The following is a 23,989-nucleotide window of genomic DNA, read 5'->3' as shown; positions in this document are numbered from 1 at the left end:
CCAACCAAGTCCCTGTACTTAATGGAGTGAGACAAGGATGCATACTAGCCCCCACCTTGTTCAACTTCTATATCAATGGCTTAGTTGGGAATTTAAGCAACCCCGATTTTCATCAACCCAAACTTGCCTCTCGCCCAATTGCAATCTTACTCTATGCTGACGATGCTGTTTTATTGTCAACAATGTGCATAGGATTTAGAAGACTCCTGAGATCCTTCTCCTCTTACTGTAATAAAGAACAACTAATAATTAATTACGCTAAAACCAAGATTATGGTTGTGAGTAGAAGGAGAATAAAGCATAAATGGTCTCTAAATGGACACCCTGTAGAGCAAGTAGCTTGCTACAAATACCTTGGCATAGTTTTTCACTCTTCAGGATCCTGGCTTACTCATATAAACCACGCAGCAATGAGTGCCCAGAAAAATACTGGAGCACTAAGAAGATTTTTCCATACTGATGGGGGTAAGCATGTACCATCGGCAATACAAGTTTTTAAGGCCAGGATTATTTCACAAATGCTTTATGGCTCTCAACTATTCGCTTGCACTAATCTACAACCTCTGGAGATTGTCCAGACCAAATTCGTGGGAGCCATTCTTGGAGTTCCACCTTGTACTTCCAATGTGGCTCTTCACTTAGAGGTTGGGCTAATATCCATCAAAGCACAGGCTAAAGTCCTTATGGTGAAATACTGGCTTAAACTGATTTTTGCATTAGAAGGCTTGGCCCCACTGATCCTACTTGATTCCTATCAGTCAGAGTGGAAGAAGCATATAAATGAAGAGTTATCGAAAATTGGCTTTTCCCCCAGTATACTTATAGCAATGGGTCTAAAGGATGCCATCAATGCAGTGAAGTTAAGGGTATGGGACATTGAATTACAGGATCATGTTGGCCAGTTAGGGAAATATAATTTTCTAAAGAAATCTGCTTTTATCACCTCCTCATATTTAGCCAGCACTATGTCACCTAAAGCCATAAGGGCTTTTACGCTAGCTAGGCTCAATGTATTTCCTTCCAAGCTTTTGGAGGGAAAATTTCGAGGTTTGCCTACAGCAGATTCTCTCTGCCCCTGTAACAGTGAGAAAGTTGAATCAGTTGGTCATGTTCTCCTTTTCTGTACTTACTATCGGGATCTTTGTATGGAGCTTTTATCATCTATTATTTGTATATCTCCCGGGAGATCAGAGGAGGATTATGTCCAACTGCTACTCTCTGACAATACCCCTTATATTACAAGACAAGTGGCCAAATTCTGTGCGGCAGCAATGTTTATTTGTAATCAAATGCTTGGGTAGGTGATTTTAGATGGATATGTTTTTAATATAACACTGACTGAGGTTTTATTTATATTAAGGATACATGATGTTATTAATTGGAAAGAAGGGTTGTTTTATAATGTTTTATTGGAATTTTATTACCCTGATTGATCTTACCAAGCTATAATCATATGTATCTATTTTATATTGATTTGGTTTTACTGGTCTTTGACCATAATAAAGTATTCATTCAACATTTAGAGCACTTTCCAGAAGTGTGGGTTTTTGGAAGGCACGGCCTCCAAGCATGCCAGAAGGAGGAAAAGAACAACCCCCCCCCCATGACTCTGAGTTCCCCTCTCTGTTTGCTTTCATTGCACAGAAGGGGTGTTCTGACTCACCCAAGGTTGTATAACTCATATGGCCGGTTTATACTATAAATACATTTAATATAGTAGGAAGTGAATATCTGAAAGTTCTTTCATCTGATAAGAAAACTTTGTATTAACTGTGACAGATAAGTGCTTAGGTTTGACAACCCTAGAGAAAGAGGTGGCCTATCAATGAACAAGTGAAAAATGTGACACCAGCAAGCATGGAATGGGAAATAATGATTCAAGTCTTCCCTTTCCAACTTAAAGAAAGCCTCTTAGGAGTTGAACAGAAATATTACTTAAACTGGAGTTTTCTATAGAAGATTAATCTTCCAAAGGGAGTGGAAATAGTGTTAGTATTGAAAAATAGGTCTTTATGTTAAACGTTTGGGAATTATCATTACATAATATTGGCCAATGGGCATTTTTATTATTCTGCTTTCTTTGGGAGATACACAAATAGACTTTTTCTGATGGAATGTAAAAGAATTATATAAGCATGTCATTTTCAGCTGAAGATGGTTTAACAGTTCCTTTTTCCTCTTAGAGATTCCTGGAAACTGGATAAACTCATTTTGTTTTGAGTATGGGTTTAGGAACGGAGGGAGCCAGGGGTTGTTTGAGAGGAGATGAGAAGAGGGCAGACAGCTAATTGTTGGCCAGCTAAGCAGTCACTTACCCTCAGCCAGCAAATGTATTTCGTCTTACAAAGACAGAAGAGTTTTCTTCTTGCTTTAAAGCTTTAGAATTCAGGGACAGGGAGTAAGAAAATGTATAATTATATGTTGGAAATTAAGATGCAAGATGAAATGGTTAAGGAATGTATGATTAAGTGGGCACAAAATACAGTGGTGCCTCACATAACGTTTTTAATTGGTTCCAAAAAAAACACCTTATGCGAAAAAAACTTTATGCGAAACACCATTTCCCATAGGAATGCATTGGAAACCAGTTAATCCGTTCCAATAGGCACGGATTGGCGTCCTTAAGCGAAAAAACCCATAGGAAACATTGTTAAACGATACAATGTTTCCTCCATTGGAATGTATTGAAGCCGACTCAATACATTTCAATGGCTTTGCGAAGTCAATTTTTGCAAATTTAAGTGTCATAAAAGGGTCAAAATGGTTTTAAATGCTTGGATTAGCTTCTGCACCCTCTAAAACGGATGCAAAAGTTAATTTGGCTTTGATCTGACTTTTCGTTAATTTATGCTGAATTTCCCCCCCCCCCAACTTTTGACAGCTGTCAAAATCTGACAGCTCCATTGTTTCCTATGGGGGAGAAAAAAATTCACAAAAAATTAACGAAAAGTCAGATCAACGCCAAATTAAGTATGCACACATTTTAGAAGGTGCACTAACGATTCCAAGCATTTAAAACTGTTTTTCAACATGGTAAGACACTTTTGTAATTGAAAAAATGAAAATCGTTAAGTGAAGCAGGGGACCTAAAACAAAAAACGTTAAGCGAAGCATGGTCCCAAAATCGCTATGTGAAAATCGCCCATAGGGAAAAACGTTATATGAAGCACAATCTGACTCTGAAAAAATAAACGTTAAGCGAAAAAAACGTTAAACGAAGCAAACGTTATGTGAGGCACCACTGTATAGGGCATAATATTGATATTGATCAATGGCTGAAAATATGGCAAAATAATATAAAGCTTACAAGATCGGTGAACTTTAAAGAGAATATATATAAGATGTTTTATAGATGGCACATGACCCCAGAAAAATTGTCAAAGATGTATACAGATGTATCAAATAAGTGTTGGAAATGTGAATCACAAGTGGGAAGCTATTATCATATGTGGTGGTCATGTGGAGTAGCGAAACAATATTGGAAAAGAGTGCATGTAATGTTGGAACAAATATTGCTCTGTAAAGTGCCATTAACCCCAGAACTGTTTTTATTGAGTATGATACCTGAAAATATAGATAAGTCAAAGAATTATATAGTTATATACATAGTTACGGCAGCTAGAATTTTATATGCTAAAAATTGGAAAAGATCAACGGTACCGAAACTAGAAGATCTTATTGAAAAGATACGGGAAATAGCCGAAATGGACATTTTATCAGAAGTCATGAAGGACTATCCCTTGCAAAAGGCAACAGAAAGATGGGATCTATTTAACAAGTGGACAGAATCAACAGGCAGCTTGTGAACAGTACATATTGAAAGGAGAACTGAATCTAGAAGGCAGAAAAGAGTAAATAGAATAATTTAAAATCTTGATATGGCAATAGGTATAGAATGGATGAAAGTATGTTATTGTCTCCCCTCTTCCTCATCAATCCCAATTCCCCTTTCCTTTCTGTTATCCCTTATAAAAAATAAAAAGTACAAAAAAAAAAAGAATGCAGGGACAGGGAGAAGTGGAGCATTCATAACTTGGACTTTTCTTTATTGCTAGAACTGACAGGTTTTAAGCAGGATTTAGAAGTAAAGAAAAACAAGTGGTTGCAGCCTTACTAATGTATATTTGGGGGCTTCCGCTCATTCAGTTTGGATCATAATTAGAGCTGATGTTTTATTTTTCTGACACCTGACCAGGCAGGTATGTTTTATGTTTCTCTGTTTGGGGGACAGCATTTTATCCAATTTTGAAAACAAGATTGGGGGGAAAAAACTTTCCAAAGCACCGTGCAACTGGGAAGAATACCTTGGCTGTTTCCTTTACATGTATATACATATAAAGGTTTCTCCAGTATTGTATCGTTAGAGAAATAGTTCAGAAGCTGTTTCATACAAATTTACATATTTGAAAGTATACATCCAGTCACTGTGTATGGCAAACTGCCTCAATTCCACACATGAAAACTGTGTGGCATTATCACTTAAGATTTCATCTGGAATATCATGCCTGCCAACGGTTTATTTTTGTTTTTAGGTTGGCAATCACTGATGCACATCTGATACCTTGCAGAATGCAGGTTCTGAGATAGAGAATTACAGCCCACTGTGGCTGTACAGTCCTTAGAACACCACGTGAAGAAGTCAGTTCCTACTTCTTGGTCAATCCCTTGTGTGGTTTCAGTGGAACAGATTGGTGAAGTAGCTTATATTCTAAATGCATAAATCAGGCTTTTGCCATAGCTGCCATATCCTGATTACTTTTAAGCCAATGTCATTGGGTTCTTCAGAAATCGGTGATGGTTCCTTCATTTTGGTGGGAATGAGAGACAGAGGCGATTTAAACAGTTCAACAAACTTTACTTTATTCTCTTCTATTTCTTGGTTAACATTATTAAATGGATCGAAACTACTCAACTCCGGTATCAGTCCATAACTCAACAACTTTGGTTATGTTGTAAACACTCCTTCTCTCACATCGGGGCTGGATCAAAGCATTGTCATCTGCCACATCGGGGTACTCCTCACTGCACACACCATCTCACAGCACGGATGCCTCACCCAATCCCCCTCTGGGGGTGGAATATTGCATGTGGGATCGGGTCAGATCACCTTCCTCCCTCCACCTTGGTTTTGGGGGTAAACTACAACCGTCCATTCCAGGGGCTTGTCAGTCCTTTCTCCACTCTGGGGAGAAGAGGGGTCAGGGAGCAATCCTCTGCCCATCTTGAGGTTAGGGAAGTCCCTCAGCAAGTCACAAACCTTATTAGCTTGTTGTTCTCTCTTATCAGTCTGTACCGCGCAATCTCTCAGGCTCACAATCTTTCTTGCCCCCTTCTACTCTAAATTCCCACTCTTCTCCTCCTCCTTTTATAACCTCCTCCCATAATATCAGATCTTTCTCTTCCCATTTTTCTCCTCCACCAAACATATCTCTATGGCTTTCTTTCTCTTACAGTCAACCTCCTCTATTTTTATGATCTCCCCTTCTACACATTTAGGTGTCTCCTCCTTTCTGTCATCTGCTGAGGACGGCGCACTAGCCATCATCCTTCACATGCCCCCCCACGAGTTCCCCTGTCCGAGGCCTCTGTCTGCACAATAAAAGGTAAGTTGAAATCAGGGGCATATCTGCTTGGTAGCTCTGTCAATATCTCCTTCAACTTCACAAAAACTCAGTGTTCCTGTTTTCCCTGACTATCCTATTTGGCTTTTTCTTCCAAGTTAAATCAGTGAGTGGGGCAGCTATCTCTGCGAAGCTGGGGACAAACTGGTGATAATATCCAGCCAGGCCCAAGAATTGTTGTACTTCCTTCTTAGTTTGAGGAATGATCCAGTTGATTATCTTTTCAACTTTGTCGGATACTGGCTGAATCTTCCCTTGTTCCACTTGGAAGCCTAAAAACTTTACTCCCTTCCATTCTATCTTACACTTTACAGGATTTACTCTCAAACCTGCCTTCCCCAGTACTGTCAACACTCTGCGAAGATGGGTTAGATGTTCCTCCCAACTATTGCTATAGATCAGTATTTCGTCAATATAAGCTCCTGAGAGTTCCCTCACTGGTTCTAACACCCTGTCCATCAATCTTTGAAAGGTAGCTGCTGCATTGTGTAACCCAAACGGCACTCGGGAGAAATGTAACAACCCCTTCAGGGTGACAAAGGCCGTCTTCTCCTTATCTTCTGCTCTCAAGGGGATCTGCCAATACCCTTTCATGAGATTTATAGATGTTAGATACTCCGCCTTTCCTAATCTCTCCAGCAGATCCTCTATCTCAGGCATAGGGTAAGCATCAAACTTGGATACTTCATTCAATCTCCTAAAATCTATACATAACCATACACTCCCATCTACTTTTGGAACCACCACCAGGTAACTTTGCCAAGGACTATGTGACGGCTCTATCACCCCTAGCTCTAGCATCTCTTCAATCTCTCTGTTTATGGTCTCCTTCAGGTGATGTGGCCAATTCCTTCCTCCTGATCTCACCACCATTTTCACAATGATTAGCCCTTGATAGGTTAAAAATCACAGTAGAAGCATTTTAAGTGGAAAAAGAGTGTATTTACTTATTTACTTAAATTATTTATATGCTGCCTTTCTCCCCATAGGGAGAAAGTATCTTCACTTACATTTGCTGTCTATATTTACAATTAGTAGAAAAATAGGAAAAATTGAGCCTCCAGATGTGGGAAAGACCCTTCTCTGTTTCCTGCATGCTCAAAGGTCTGGATAAGAGAGAGACTAACAAATAAAATAAGTTAACAGAAAGAAGGGAGAGGCAAGCCAGAGGTGGGGAAAAAACTATACCAATAGGTTAGTGCAGTGGTTCTTAACCTTTGTTACTCAGATGCTTTTGAACTGCAACTCCCAGAAACCCCAGTCAGCACAGTTGGTGGTGAAGGCTTCTGGGAGTTGCAGTCCAAAACTCCTGAGTAACTCAAGGTTAAGAACCAGTGCGTTAGTGCTTTGTTTTTCAACCTTGGAGAACCCAAGGGTTCTTGGACTGCAGTTCCCAGAAGCCTTCACCACAGCTGTGCTGGCCACAGCTTCTGGAAGTTGCAATGCAAGAACACCTGAGTTACCCAATGTTGGGAACCACTGGATTAGTGGGAAGAGAGAATCCCTTTGGGTTCTAAAAGCCCCCTCTTCCAATGATACCCAGTGTTAAAAATCATGTTACAGTGGTGCTTCGCTAGACGGTTACCCCGCTTGATGACGAAATCACTTTACGATGTTTTTTTTGCGATCGCTATAGCAATCGCAAAACCATAGTTCCAATGGGACTTTTTTGCTTTATGACCACCCGCGCCCGCTTTAGAGCACTTTGGAGGCTTTTCCTGCACTGTCAGGAAAAGCCTCCAAAGTGCTCTAAAGTGGGCATGGGTGGTTTCGGGGCACCCCGCCAGGGCTCTGATGGTGCAGGGGAAGCCATCAGAACCCTGGCGGGGGTGCCTCGAAACCACACGCCCCCGCTTTGGGGGTTCCCCAGGGCTTACCTTGCACCATGGGAGGACTCGCGTGAGTCCCTCTGCGCAGCGCTTGGTATTTGCAGAGGTTTGTCCAAAACCATTTTTAAAGTTCCCGCCTCTTTCTCCAGCCTTTGGGAAGCCTTGGAAGGGAAAATACTCTTTTTCCCCCTTTTCCCTTCCCTTCCATAGGCAGAAAGGGAAGGCCAAATGAAGCCTTCCCACTCTGCCTATGGGCCCCCTGATCAGTTGTTTGGTTAGTGCACAGGCAGAGAGGAAAGACTAGGCTGCAGGAATGGGAATGAATAAAAAACAGGTAAATATTTGTCCCTTCATATTCATTTGGGTCTCCACAATTGATTAATAGAAAGGGATGACTATACAATGAATCAGCGATTTTCTGCAAATATCATAATTCATCCCCCATGTCTATGTATTAACCTTCTTGTGGCTGTTCTGCCTTTGCTTAGGTTAAGGATTCTGGATTCTTTGTACCTTGTCTTATCTTACTGATATCCCCATACCAGTTGTTAAACCTGATTCTCTTCTCTTCTCATGCACTTGTAGCAGTCTGTTAAATCTGTTGCCCCTACTACTACATATTCTTGTAGCATTTGGTTCTTGTGTCTGATTAAACCATTTGTTGTCTAGATGTTGAAATTATCCGTGAAGATCAGCAGCTCATATTTGTTACCATGTGATATCTTTTTTCTTAGGTCTGCAGATGTCAGTGTGTGTTAACTCTAGGAAACGGGTGGGAATCATGCAGCTGTGAAGATGGAACATGAGTAAAGCTGAACATGAGCAAGAATTAGCTCATCCTGTAGCCAGAAGCTGATAGCTCTTAACTGCTGAGCAAGATCCAACATCTTGTCAAGCTTTAAAGCTCTCTCTTTCATGCCTTCTCATATTAAGCAGCTTACACAGCAAAAAATCTGCTACTTAGAATCATTATGTTCATAAAAACGTTACGGAACATTCTTCATACCTTCAGATGCTTGTTAAGCTGGAAGTGCTGAAACTTGGTGCCATCCACAGGCAGACTTATAATTTGTGTAGTTTGGAGATTTTTATTATCCCAACTTGCCTGCTCATCTCTGCTGTGTCTGTCCTTTTCAAAAAAATCTCATTTTTTCCTCACATGTACTTGTTTCCATGATGAATGATAACTGTCATACAATTTAGGGATCTTCGCCTCAGGTTCCATTTTGCTTGTTTGTTTCTGTTTTTTTTTCTTCTTCTTCCCCATTTTGTTCTCTTGCTTGGCCCATATCATGCCTGGGCCCATAATCTGTTGGCTACATGTGAGAGATGGTGCTTGACTTAGCAGCAGAAAATCAATGGACTGAAAAGAAAGAGGACCTTTATTATAGAAGCTTTATTTGAAGACAGAAATATGAGCTTTGGATGAGAGAGGGAAGAAATACAACTAAGAATGGGGAAGATAAAGTTATCCATGGGAATACTAGATTATAGGTTAAGAGAAAATAGTGCAGGCAAGATAGGAGGGGAACTCCCAGGTGCAATTAACTACCTGCCTCATTCACTGTTACCCCCTGTATGCACAGAAAAATAACAATTTTGCATGCAACCTAACACTGGGTTTCAGTGGGAGGAGGACTTTGCAGGCCAACATAATTATGCCTTCCCACTAATCAATTAACTTTCCCCCCCCCCCCGTTAAGTGGAGCAAACATGTAGTGTTCTCCTCCTGACCTCTCTGACCATGCAGTCAGCATGGTAGATTCAGCTTCGTTGAGATTCCAATTTCTTTCTTTTTCCTTTTTTTATACTTCTGAATGTAACTGAAGATCACAAGTGTAAATAAAGAGATTTTTTCTAATTAAGATGCTTTTAGAGTGATCTTTGTATAATAAAATTACTTTAAATGCATCTTAATTAGAAAAAGTATCTTTATTTACACTTGTAATCTCCAGCTACTGTGAAAGGTGGGTGGCTTTGAGACTTCAACTGCTCTTTTACACTTTCTCTGAGCAGTTGTTTGCATTTTAAACTCTGCTAACTATAAAGGAATTATCAATTTTGACAACAAGCCCATAGGATATAGAAGTAGGGATGTGAAGAATGTTGGCACTGCTGAGATTCTAACTGAGATTGGCTGTCTTGACTAGTGAGAGCACTTTGAGGATTCTGTGCCTCTCTCAAGACATTGCCATTCCAGTGTGAGACTGAAATGCCAAATGGTTTTTCCTCACAATGTAATTTCTACAGTTTGCACCAATTATAATTTTGATAAACCTTCTGTGTCTGCTCCAAACTAGTGCTTTTTTCCTTTTGAGAAGCTAAGCACATACTCACAGTAAGGACAACAGGACATGTTAGCTGATCACAGAGACACAAGCAACCCATTCAGTGCAGATGCTTTTACTTATTAATGAAATAAGGCAACACTTCTTGCATTTTCCAGTATTGCTCACTTATAGAAACTTACAAAAGCCATTTGCAAAAATGCACAAACTTTATTAGAGAACACCCCGTACCCAGGGTCACTGTCTTGTGGCTGTTTCCTGCCGAGATTGGATGACATTTCCCTGGCTGAGGGAGCTATCACCGTATGGATCAGAGTTTTGTTTGCTTGAATACTGTCCTTGCCTTGTACACCTGCAGGGGTTAAGTGACAAAGGTTTAAATGCAAAATGGTTTTGAACCCGGTCTTCATTGTAATAACCATAGGTGTTCCCTGATCTTGTGCAAAATAATGGGGTTATTTGGAAACACATGTGGGAATACAGTACATATATGCAGCTGTCACCAAGGTGTTTTGTTTCAGTATTTCAGATCTACTTTGAAAGAGTCTTATCTCAAGGTACAACTACTGTTCAAGAAATCCTCAAAGGAGCATATCTTATGATGTCACAAATAGTCTATTTTTAACAAACCATGGGCTGTGCATGAATTATTTATGCATATGTCAGGCTGTTGGTAGTATTATGTTCTACTTGCAATGCTGAAGCAGCTTGAATGGTACAATTAAAGCAACCTACAGAATTCTGTACATCAAATGATATCTTTTAATTTCTGTTTCAGAAAGTTAATTAGTTTAATCAGGGATGTTTGCAGTTCTACTGTAAGAAGATTTTTAAAAAACAGGAATTTATTCTAGTTCAGTAATAGGCCAGGCTATTCAAGTCTTGTGAAACTGATTTTTCATTCATGTCCATGGTCACAATTATTTCTCTGGTTCACAACAACATCAGCATTAGCAGCAGCAGTAGTGGTAGCAGCAGCAAAAGCAACAAGAAAATCAAAAGGCAGTTTTGAGCTTAACAAATTGATTTCTGTGGAGGCTTTTGTGGATCACAATCTACTTGTTCAGACACATGGCACACAATAGCTGGACCACTTATGTACATAGTACATATGGTATGGGGATGGGAGTGGAACCAAGTGTGGGTCTCATCCTGATACTTCCACCCCACACACACTATTACATACACTGTGTATAGAAATTGGCAGCCAAGAATCTCACAGCAATATGTTGAAGGGTACTTCTAGCAGCATCCTTGGTTCTTACCAAGGCATGATAGTCAATGTGCTTGAAGCTCTTGACAAGCTTTCTGTCACATCCCAAATCTTTGCACATCTCCCAAGGCATCTTGTCAGATCTATGAAGTGTTACCTCTGCACCCCTCTGAAGGGCATCGCCTACCACTAGTACAGTACACATCTTCCCCTCTTCTAGAATCCTTCCATTTACAGAATCTTCCACAGTCACTGATGCTGTCTTGCTATCCTTGTTCCATGAGCTCAAAAACGTTATGAAGAGGGACTGATATCAGTATGGTTGCTGTAAGGGTGAAACATGCTTCCTGATAGTCATCCTTCTCTGCACCCTGTTCCTTCCAGGTGCTTGCCTGAAGCCCTTGATATTGTTTTTTTCTCTTACATATTCCAATCCCAAAGAAAGGAGATGTCAAGGATTGCTGTAATGATAGGACCATCACACTATTTTCTCATGGCAAGCAAAATTATAAAGCATCAAAGACATTTACCATACATGGATCAAGAAATGCAACATGTTCTACCTGGATTCAAAATATGGAAGGCTGGATTAGACTGAGATGAAGGAGGGGTTAAAATTAGTGGAGGAAACATCAGTAATTTAGGATATGCATATGGCACTGTATTACTGGCAGAAAACTGAAGACTTCAAACAGCAGGTGAGGAAAATTGAGGAAGAAATTTCAAAAGCAGGACTACAACTGAACAATAAAAAGATAAAAATCGCAACAGCAAAGAAACTATGGAACTGTTATGTAAACATTAAAAAAACTCATACTGTATTATTAAATATTTTCTGAAACTGACTTCAGTCATTATTCTGAATGAAGACTGGAGTCAAAACTTCAGAAGGAGACTGAAATTTGGTGAGCATCTAAAATGACTAAATTGCGGCTATCATACACGGGACATATCATGAGAAGATGAGGCTTATTGAAAAAGGCAATAGTACAAGGAAGAATAGAAGAAGGCAGTAGTCTGCAAGACCTGAGCAAGGCTGTTAATGAAAGAACTTTGCACAGGTCATTTGATTTTTTTAAAAACTATTTTTATATCATACTGATATCAGCTTTTAAAGGACAATTAGTTCTTAAAATGTTTTAAATCTGTTTTTTAATTTTCATCTACTATAAATTGGTTTGGGAGGCCTGGTTCACAGAAAATGATACACAAATGCTTTTAATAAACAAACAAATGTAAGGCAGAATTTGAAAATATACCAATATAAACATTAGCATGCACCCAATTCAAATTTTCCACATCAAATAGTACCAATTGCCCAAAGCCCACATGAATACGAAGACTTTCACCTACTGGCAGAAAGAAAATAGGAAGAGATGAATTAGCCTTTCTCAGCAGGGAAAGTCCACCTCCTCCTTCTTTTGGAACTCTCCATACTCTCTTTGTTAGATGTCTGTTCTGTGCTGCCTTAAGGGTTCGATATACTATAGTAACCTCTTTTCTTCAGGAACCCTTAGGTTTTCACATAGAGAAGAGTATGCAAGCTCATACCATTCTCTATGTGAAAACCTAAGCAAGCTGCAGAGTTCAGAAAGAAAGCTGCGGAGCTGGATACAGGCCCATGGATTTAAACAGCTAAATGGCAGCACAACCAGGCAGCTAATAATCAATTTCATGGTTTGCCCTGTGGGACTAATATATAAATGCATTTTGAGTGGAAGAAGAATGAGATATCTCAGGCAGCAAAAACACACATAGCAAAAAAACCACATATTGGATGTCTAGGATTTTTTTTAAACTAACTATTCCAGGACAGTTGAAGGGACAAACTCTACTTGATAAGGTTTACTTGTATATACTGTTTGGTTTTTAAACTTTGAGATTAAGATCAGTCATTAATACAGTAGAAAGTCAATCCATACAACATACATAGAAATACTGCTGCAGACCATCTGTGGGGGATTCCATAGGAAGAACAGCACATTTTTCTGGCGTCAAGTGGTGACCCTGACCAGCAAACAAAAGGACCTGCTCTACTACAGGGTTTGCCTCCTTATGGAAGAAGAAGGACTATGTTCTAGCAACCCTCTTGGACCCATGAATTAGCTGGCAGTGTATATTAAGCAGCAGCAGCAAGTGGGGAGGCAATGCCAGCCAACTTTCCATCACATGCAGCAGCGACTAGCACAGAGAGGTCACACAGAGAAGGAAGAAACTAGCAGTGTCCCTAACGTCCTTAAACAATAATGCCAGCAGTTGAATTCTAGAGTCCAAGTCCTTTCCCTCTGCAACAACAGGGCAAGCTTTCTGGGAAACTGTCCTAACAAGCTTGACAGGGGCCTGTCCTCCAGAGACAACACCCCAGAAGAAGGACATGGCAAAGGCAAAGGTAGAGGCGCACCTACATGAGTTTTTTGTAGTCCAGAGCAGACCTTTGGTCTAGATGGGTGGGATAGAAATCCAATAAATAAATAATTAAATAAATAAATAAATAAGTCAAAACAAACCAAATCCCTCGTGCTACTGGGCAGAGAAGGAGTCAGTTTGTGGACGACACTGACTGAAATCTGGTAGTAAATCACAGCTAGAGCAGGCCTATTGAATATGTGGAATTTGGTGATTTACACTCCATCTTTCCTATAGTGAGCGCAAGCCAGCATACAAGGATCTTCTTCTTACTGCTTTATCCCTGATAACAAGCCTGTGTGGTAGGGCAGACTGTGAGAGTGTGTCAGGTCCAAGGCCACTCGGTGAGTTTCATTCTCTTCTAGTCCACCACATTACAATCCTCTTCCCTTCTCTGATTCTCTCCTCTTTCAGCCTCCAATGAGTTGATTCAGCAGCTTGTCTCCCTCACCACCACCTCATACATGTCTCCTCTTTAGGCTGTAAAAATTAAATTTAAAATTATAATAAAGATAAGAGGCTGTGCAGGCAGTAAAGCAATTGCATTCTGTCAGAGCTCTGCCACTCTGCCTGGGAGCTTGGAGGCACAAGAAAGGCTGTTGTTGCTGCCTCCAGCAGCATTAATTTACAGTGTGTCTTAATGTGAGTCAACAGTCACAGCTTGTATGTGAGCAACAAGCCAATATTGAAAGGTTCTGAAATTTTCAGCATGTATACAATATTGAAACAGCGCCGTCTACGTTGGCTTGGGCACGTCGTGAGAATGGCTGATGGTCGGATTCCAAAAGATCTCCTGTATGGAGAATTAGTGAAGGGAAGCCGCCCCCGAGGGAGACCACAGCTGCGTTACAAGGACATCTGCAAGCGGGATCTGAAGGCCTTAGGAATGGACCTCAACAGATGGGAAACCTTGACGTCTGAGTGTTCAGCCTGGAGGCAGGCGGTGCATCATGGCCTCTCCCAATTTGAAGAGACACTTGTACAGCAGACCGAGGCAAAGAGGCAGTCCCGAAACAAACAAAACCAGGGAGCTGGACAGGGGACAGATTGGATTTGTCTCCAGTGTGGAAGGGATTGTCACTCTCGAATTGGCCTTCTCAGCCACACAAGACACTGTTCCAAGACCTCCATACAGAGCATGATACCACAGTCTCTCGAGACTGAAGGATGCCTACACAGATGAAATGTGCCAAGAGAATTGGCTGGAGAATATTTCATGGGTCTGTTCCACAGATAAATGAAAAAAGATGCATCCTCCTGACTGACTCTGTGTGGCCAGGTACAAGGAAGGATGCAAGGTTGGGGAATGCTTGGTCGTAGCATCAGCTCTGAATGCTGCTTTTCAGTGAGAATTGCTTGTGGAGTCCTCCTTTCCTGGAGAGTTATCAGAGGAACTGATTGGTTCTCTGACAGTCAGAATGGTTTCCAGGCAGGATTTTAGGTGTAGTATGGGCAGGAAAAAGGGTGCTCTAACACTGGGATCTAACTGATGAAATAGCGTCACCTACCCACCCCTCATTAATAAGGTGCTTCTACTACAAAGGATGTCCTCCCTAGTCATCAAATCTTGTTCTGTTTAGAAAAGGGGCTCCATATTGTGATAAAAAAGTAGATAGATTATAGAATTTGGCTGAGAGATTATACAGTTCAGTTGTTTAAAACTGCTCTTACACCCACTTGTTCAAGTGAGATGAAATTTTCTATGGGCCAATTTCCTATGGAAACCACATCATATTATGTGAAGCTCCAGCAAGGGGCAGTAAAGTATCAATAACTGACAGAACAATCCTAATACATGTTTGTGTTGTATGGTTCACAACACATTTTAACTTTTATGTTATCAGGCATTGTAATATTGAGGCCTTTTGCAATGAAGTTTTGCATTTTTTCTTTTTTTTAAATACAAGGAATATTCAACATATTCACTTCCATGTGAGAGGCAAAAATATATTATTAAAACCTGCATTCTTGGTGACCAGTTGTGACTGGAAAAAATATGAACAAAATTGATTCTCTTTCATGGTCTGAATTATGTATGCTGAAACCCCGGGAAATAATTATTTTTTATGAAGCACAACAATTTGAAAATAGTTATTTCCATCTAGTTTTGTTTTGTATATATTTTCTTCTTCTCCTATGATAACTGTATCTTTTTTTACAGTCATTCTTTTGTTCAGCTATTTACTGTAATGGGTGGAAGCCTAATGTATTTTATGTAGATTTTGCATAAACATTTGTTGCATTTGTATATGCTTCTTTGAGAAGAATAAACAACTAGTAGAAAGATAGACCCTGTCCAGAAAGACAAATGATGGCATTCTATCACATTTGCAATTCTTTGAGAAACTCTTTTCAAAATTTATAAACATTTTTAACAGCTAAACAACCATGCTTATAAAAACTGAAACAGGTATGATTATTTATTTATTTATTAGATTTCTATCCCGCCATTTTAGACAACGTCTATTAAGCAATTACCTCATTTTGAAATGAAAGATTAGTGTTAAAAGTAATATCTTCATTTATATCAATAAAAGAAATGTAAACTCAGAAAATATACCCGTGTTCTGTCAGCATGAAAATCCTTTTGCAAGGAAGGATTCAACACTATTTTGGTGCATCTGGAAATAAAACTATCAAAAATGGAGTAGCCATCTGTACTGGAAACTATTTTAAAGACATAGTAATCCTATTAAGACTTCTTTCTCTACCTAGAAGCCAGTGATGCTGGATGAATTATCAATTGCAACAGAACAACTGCCTTGGTTAAAATGGTTAATGGGAACTCTAATGGAGCTGCACCTTTGGCTGTGAAATGCCCTCTTCACTAAATCCTCCTATATTATCCGTGTTTCTTCAGTCTTTTCAATTGGGGGGGGCAACACATAACCCACATCCCCTTCTGCTGGTAAGGAAATTGATGGATGCAATCAATTGTGAACTTGTGTGGAAATACTGCAAAGTTCAGTGAACTACTGATGGAAAAGACTGTTAGTTTTGCTTTCCCTTGCAATCAACATTGTACTGTAAATCTCACATTCTTCCTATCCAAAGCATAGGATTTGCAAATTTGGTAATATCTTCAGTAATGAACTGAAATAAAATGTTCACCAAATTTAAATAGTTTCAGCTTCCTCTAGTATGGGGAGGACTCGGTTGTGCCTACTTTGGAATATACTGTATTTAATTGTTTTTTTAAAACCATCTGGTTTATGAATGTAGAATATTATGCTTCTGTATCTATGAATCAGAAGGCCAGGGAATGATCCCATATTGCTGCACAATATTGTGCCCACATTGCCAGCAGGAAAAGGGATATATCTTAGGGATGTAGAACTGGAAGGGACCCTATGGATCATCAAGTCCAATCCTTGTCAAGGAAACACAGTCAAGAAACGAATGCCTAACCTTTGGCTCTGCATCCAGATGCTTAACTCACTGAGATGTCAATCAAGCCCCATAAGCCGACTCCCTTTTTTATCAGTTAACCACTTATCACAGAAACCGAAAGCTATTGTTGAAGCTATTTTTCAACAGTGTGAATGATAGCGAGCACAACAAGGTATTCTATAGACCAGTGTTTCCCAACAAGGTATTCTATAGACCAGTTGCAACCTGTTTTTTAATAGCCAAGTAACCTGCGACATTCCATCGCTACATTTGCAGAAAAAAGCATTTTAATGGGGTAAAGAAAACACATTAAAATAGATTTTTCAGAATATAATTCTACCCTAATATATTAATATTAATATAATAATGCATAATTAGGGAACTGTGGTGGCACTGCGAGCTAAACTGCAGAAGCCTCTGTGCTGCAGGGTCAGAAGACCAGCAGTCATAAGATCGAATCCATGCGACGGAGTGAGCTCCCATCGCTTTGCCCCAGCTCCTCGCCAACCTAGCAGTTTGAAAGCATGTAAATGCAAGTAGATAAATAGGTACCATCTCGGTGGGAAGGCAAAATGGTGTTCCTTAATCACGCTGGCCACATGACAACGGAAATTGTCTTCAGACAAGCGCTGGCTCTACGGCTTGAAAAACGGGATGAGCACCGCCCCCTAGAGTCAAACACAACTGGACTAAAAAAATGTCAAGGGGAACCTTTACCTTTTACCTTAAATCTACCTCTACCACATACAATTAGAGAGGTAAAAAATATTGATGCACTATGAATTTAATTTACTTTTTTGGGGTGTGGAAATGATGCTCTCCTCATGTCTCTGCCCCCAGGCCCCCTCAGTGAATGACCCATGAACACCCCCCCAAAAAATCCTCCTTCGTGGGCCCCACCCTCTGCCCCACTCCCTTCCTAATTCTCCTCCTTCATTTTATTGCCCCTCCTGCTTTCCTTCTACATGGCTTAGGCAGGCCCAAAGACATCTTCCTTCACTGTACCACCATCACTGCACCCAGAAGAACCAGTGACTCAGGCAGAGCAAATGGCATCATTGCTGTGGTGGCAGCAACTTTTCAGTTCTGCCACCATCTTGGGTGCCAGTGCTCCTTGTGTGCACCAAGGGTGGGAGTCAGTTCTCCAAAGGTGGATGCAGAGAAGCAGAGAGCAACAAAGGCTATCTCTTTTGGAGGGAATAGGGATGATGTGCATACATAAAAGGAAAATATATTCAAAGGGGTACAGAAATAACTTAAAACTCTAGCTTGCCTACAATTCTGGTTCAGATTAAAATTATCTGTCTGTGGGCCAAGAGGATTAAAACAGGATTGTGTATACCGTATTTAATATAATATATACAGAAATAATTGCAAAAAAAAACCTGTGGCTACTCCTCAGAAAACACTTCACTATCTCCTTGAGGGTCCCAACCCCCAGGTTTAAAACCCATATTGTAGCAGATCATCCTAACTGCAGCCATTGGTGTTGCCAACATTCAGGCTGTCCTGTGATATATGAAGCTTGGCATTCTTTTCATGCTGAAAAGACAGTTCTAATATTGTACAGCAACATCAGACCATTTCCTGCTTGAATGCAGAAACCCAGAAGCAGTATTTCCCACATAAAATGGAAGGCTTTTTGTTTTTTCAAAGAATTGAATTTCCTGGCTTTCTAAAACAGAAGTTTAAGTATACATACACTATACAAAAATTCCAAAAGGATCTTCCCTAAAGTAGTGCTGGTGGATCCCAGAAGATGAACACATGATCTGCATAGTTCTACAGTCTTATATTTAATTATAATTCAAAATCCTTTGTCCAAACTTCCCCAAATGTGGCACCAAGCAAGACCAGACAGCCTGCTACAATTGTGCTATATTTGGCACTGATTCGAAGCCCAGATTCAAAATTACAATTTTTTTTGTTTAGGCTGCCCCCATTTTTAGAATTGCCCTGTAGTAGAATATTGATTTGTCCTGCCGGCACAATAACATCACTGCAGTCTCATGCAGCTATAATGTATAGAAGATGAGGAACTTCCCTCTCCCACTTTTAAAAAAAAAGAGTTGACATGTTATCCATAGCGTGGCTGAATATACAGGAATTCAAACCCAAATTCTTAAAAATTAAGTACTTAAAGTCCTGGACCAAATGGGCAAAACTTGATAGTTTTGGTTTCATCCACTGAATTTTTTCATTGCTGTTAAATTCCCCATGCCATATAAGAAGAAAAATACAAATTTTGGAAAACTCTTATTTATAAAAATGAATTGAAATTAAATTCTACCTCATCCTTACTTTCTTCCTACTTTCTTGTTCTTTTAAAAATACTTTTTAATACTTTATTAATCCCAAAAAAGAAGAAAAACAGACTTTGATAGGGATTATAAACAGTTCTGGGTTGAATGAAAAAATTCTAATATATCTGGAGATACATTTCTCATCACTTTATCACACTAAAAGATAGTCTTCCCAAAGTTTGCAAGGATGCTAGTAATAACTCATAACTTTTATGGTTAGCCTTTCCACAAAAACAATTGTCCAGACCCTGTTTGGCCATAAACTGATAAAGAGACCATCCAGCATTTTCTGCCTCAGCAAAATCTCCATACATGCCCCAACCAATAAGAAGGAGGTTTTGTTTTGTGCAGTATTGTCTCCTGCAAAAAGAGAGAAAATAATCTTCTTTCTTTGTTTCCATTTGTGCAAAGATACTGGGTATTTGGTTCTGGAATTAGATACCATGGGGCATTCCAATTACATGTGGCATAAAGAATCTCTAACCCCACACCTGCTCCAGCACAGAGCTGACCACTGTGTTTTATATTTAATTAGAAAAGCAGGGCAGTGGTGTCATAAATAAAGCACTTTAAGTGTGTTTCCCTTCACCAGGATAGAAATAGGCTTGAAAGGAGGAGTGGAACAAATGTGGGATCCTGGACTATCCAAAATCTCTTTCCTAGTCCTTACTCTGAATGGATCCCTGTGCTGAACACAGAAGAATTTATTTTTAATTTAATTTCCATGAATCAGTCTGTACACAGCTGACCAAAGTAATTAATAGGATGTTGTTTTCTTGTAGTGTTTTATATTATTGGCCCTCTCTGTTTTTTTTAAATATTACTATATGTATCTTACACAGAGATCAATTCTTCAGTCTTGGACAATACATATTTAGTAAATTTTTTAAATACAGTATACAAATTGAAAAACCAAAGTAAAAAAATCAAATGAATAGACAGTAATACATCTTGACTATTAATCATTCACATTGGTTCATTGATCTTTAAACTGTAAGACCGCATAGAATCTATCTAATCAAGTTCCGGATTTTAGCATGCACTTAATTCAGAAACTGTTTCCTTGTCAAAGGTTTTATTAAAATAAATGTAGCAGCCCTGGCAGCTGAGCATCTGTAAACAGTTTAGCATAGCAATATGATTGTGATAGCACAGAAGGGAGCATGAATATAACTATTGTGACATATCAGCACCAGGCTAAAAACAGGTAAAGATGAAGTTTAAGGACTTGGTCTGCCTGTGCAGTTCAAACAACAGTAGCATAGAAATTTGTCTCCTGTTTGTTTGTTTCTTTCTTTTTAAAAGAAAATTAGAAGTGATGCTACTTATGGAAATGCAGATCAAAGAAGCAAAAGAAAGATTGTTAGAATGTAGTTATGGAATATGTATTCCTCAAATGTTGAGGGAAGAGAAAGGAGTTGCAGTATATAACTCAAGTGTTTTAGCTATAGATATCTTAAAAAATAGGAACAGCCATTGATCATGGCTTCCACTGAACCAATATCTATAATTCACAGATTGTTTAACCCTTGAACTAATAAATCTTTAACAAGAATATCTCCTTGGCGTCCGGATCTCTGCCAAGTGAATGAACAGTTCCTTAAGCTGTCTCTATTCCATTCTGAAAAACACTGACTCTTGAGTTATTTGACCATTGTGTAAAATAGCTTGGATGTTTGATACCAATAAAAAGTAAGCTTACAGCCAAATCTAACACAAATGGCAGCAGCATTTAAAATTGCCACATTTATATGGAAACAAGTCCCACTGGACTCAGTGGAATTTATCTTTCGGAAAATGGGGCCTGTGTTCCTCATCTTGGTCATCACCAGTGTTCATTGTCCTTAATATCTGAGTGTGTTCCTGTAGCATTCATACTGCTTATGAATATTTATATTGATATTTGCATGGACCAATAGGAGTTGTGGAGGCGGAGTTAACTGGGGGAAAGAAAAGGGGAGAGAGCGAAAAAGTAGTAGGTGGTTGAGAGTGAAGGAAGAAGGTCTTTTAGTTGAGAATTAATGACATTGACTGAACTTTTGTCACTTGTAACAATAAACAAGTTCTACTTGGTTCTTAAATGATATGTTGCCCAGACTTCTGTCATTAATAGTGAATAAAGTTGAAGTAATCAACTGATGGCAGTTGAATGACATGTAGCTTGTGCCTTTGTTTGGTGAAACAACCAAGGGACAGGCGGGAACATGATAGTTCCATATGTACCAACTGTGCCATCCTTCATAAGCATAGGCCCATGATAATACTCATGGGCCTATGCTTTGTTGCACATGTTGGAAGTGACTGGGTGCAACTCAGCTTACATTCGAGAAGATCCATGTCTTTGCATATGATACAGTAAAGAGATAAATCTTTGAAGATTCTCAGTCATCCAGGTAAGGTTATCTGGAAGTTGAGTCATGGCAATTGGACTTCTTTCTTATTAGGTTGAAATGTTTCTCTACTCATCCAAGTATCTTCTTCAGTCTGAGAAGAGTTGGTAGGAGACTCCTGATATATTCTCCACCTTGTTTTCACTTCCCCCTGGTCTGAATAGGCTCGTTAGATGGACAAAGGACTTCTACAGCCCTTCACCCATTGTCATGGGTCATTAACAGTAGTTAATAGTGGTCTTTCTGGTGGGTGTAATCCTGATCTTTCTAGGGATGGATGAAAGGGCAGCATGATAAATAGGAGACAGATGCATCCCCAGAAAGATCAGGACCACATGGTGGAGCAGTAGGAAAAGAAGACCTGAGACAGATGATTTAATGAAGGAAGCCACAACTTTGACAATATTGTTGGGAATGGCAGTAGGAAGAGAAAGCACCCTAATATAAGATCTTGTTGGTTTACAAGATCTGAGCAGGGCAGTTAACATTAGGACATTTTGGAGATCATTAACTCATATGTTCACCACACATCAGAAGTGGCTTCATGGCACATAGCATATAGTATTCTGGCAGGATCAAAAGGTCAGGTTACCCCAAAGTTCACGGAAGCTACAAAAATGTATGTAATTTGCATTGTTCAGTGGTGTTGGTATGTTCCATGAAGTTCATAACAATAACTGTTTTTTCACTATTGAAAGCCCCCCCCCTTTTTTTTGCTTCACTATTTCACACACAGAGAGAGAAGGAGAGAGACCGGAAGCATAACCCCCCCAGCCCAAAATCTCGCTGTAAAAAAACCCAGAATAGTTTTTAAAAAGCAGAAAACAGCATCTTACCTTACAAGGCAGCCCAAAGCCTCCCTACAAACACACACACACACTCACTCAGAAGTGAGGCAGTCCCAAGCCTCCTCCGACGCACACTCTCTAACTGTTGGGGCAAAAGAGCTACAAAGAAGCAGCCTCATTGCCACCTACAGTTAGAAATTTGAATATCCTGCCTTTTCCCCCTGCCTTTTTCTGTTCATAAGTGGAAGCTCCAGTCACAAGTAGATTGGTTATACAATCTTTTACCACTTCATCTTCCATCTTAATTTCTAATAACACTTCATACATTATCAATTTGTCATCTGTTTCTAATACCAGGGGTATTTTTTCTCTACATAAAAACCCTCCTTTTTATCTTTTAAATATCTAGATTCCAGTATGTCCTGTGACTCTTGAGTGCATGGGAATGACATGTCTCCTGTCGAATTTCTTGGGTGCAGAGAACAGGGAACCACTCCCTTTCCTCCACCAGTCCCAATCCACTGGTGTATTTAGCAAACATTGCGTCAACGTTTAATATTAAGTTTGGTCTATTCCTCTTTATTTTTTGCTCCATTTGTGTTAACTATAAGGTGAGAAAACTATCTCTGGATCTGAATGGTGTTATAATCCATTATTCTGTTTCACCCTCCAAAACACTGTAGAAACAAAACAGTCTGTTTTGAACATGGCTGAAAGAATAGAGAAATAGCCCTTGTAATTGCCAGGGGGAGATCACAGGCACAAGCTTTCTGCAGGGTCTTGTCCCTGTGTTTTTTACTCCACATGATCAAATGACCTGGGGCCACAGAAGATGAACACTCTCTCCACCACATCTCAATCTGTCCCCTTCTTTATAACAAAGAGGCAAGAACAGCTCAAGTCCGCACCAGCACTCTGCTTGTCTGACCTAGTTTGGGTAATTTTCTTAATCCTATCACTACACTTAAATAACAAGCTTACGGTTGCAGTACTTGCTCAGCTGTTTCTATTTGGCCGATGATGATTCACATGAGATTAAGTTCTGTATTTAATCAAATACTCTGAGAACAACTTCTGGTTTGGTTCATCCAGACTAGGCAGCGATTCCTAGAAATTTTGTTACATTATTTCAGATATTTAATGAGTCCCATTTCAAAAGATTAGTTAATGTGGTCTGAACAATGGCCAAGAAACTTTGGGACTCTAATATGTAATTTTTTGAACTACCTACAAGGTCTTAGTGCACAACCTGAGGAAGATGAATTATCACCAAAGCTAGCTGTCTGCTGTTCGCTTGATTTTTTTTTTTTAGTGGTCTAATAAAGGCATCACCTACTCTTGCATTTGTATTGTTTTGGGGGCCACATGGCCTTTTTCTGATTTTTTTTCAAAAAAATTGTGTATCCCACAAAACTTTCATGATAATCCTACTAATAATCCATAATCTCAGGCCTCCTGTCACAATCCCTGCGCTATCATCCAAAGCCATGTACAGAACACTTATATTTGCCACACACAGAGCACGGGCAAGTCAGGCTTATTGCCCTCCAGAATCTCTGTATGGATCAATTAGTCAAACTTCAAAACTACGCCTATGGGAGCATGGTTTATTTTATTTTATCTCACTATGTTTATGTACTGTTCCATTAGTGCCAGCACTACTCTGAGCAATTTGTAATTTAAAATTTAAAATCCCTCATACTCCATCAGACGATAGTAGAAAACACTAAAAGAATAATAATAGAATTATAACTTGCAGGT

General features: G+C 39.5%; 1 protein-coding gene across 3 annotated transcripts in view; it reads left to right on the top strand.

Moving 5' to 3' along the window:
* Window positions 1-23,989, top strand: part of LOC110075381 (poly(rC)-binding protein 3) — a 279,989-nt gene that overhangs the window by 119,304 nt on the left and 136,696 nt on the right. The gene's annotated exons all lie outside the window — the stretch shown is intronic.

The sequence above is a fragment of the Pogona vitticeps genome, chromosome 6 (genome assembly GCF_051106095.1).
Source record: "Pogona vitticeps strain Pit_001003342236 chromosome 6, PviZW2.1, whole genome shotgun sequence".
Taxonomy (NCBI): domain Eukaryota; kingdom Metazoa; phylum Chordata; class Lepidosauria; order Squamata; family Agamidae; genus Pogona; species Pogona vitticeps.
The sequence above is the reverse complement of the archived record's forward strand: the minus strand, read 5'-3'. Positions and strand labels throughout refer to the sequence as shown.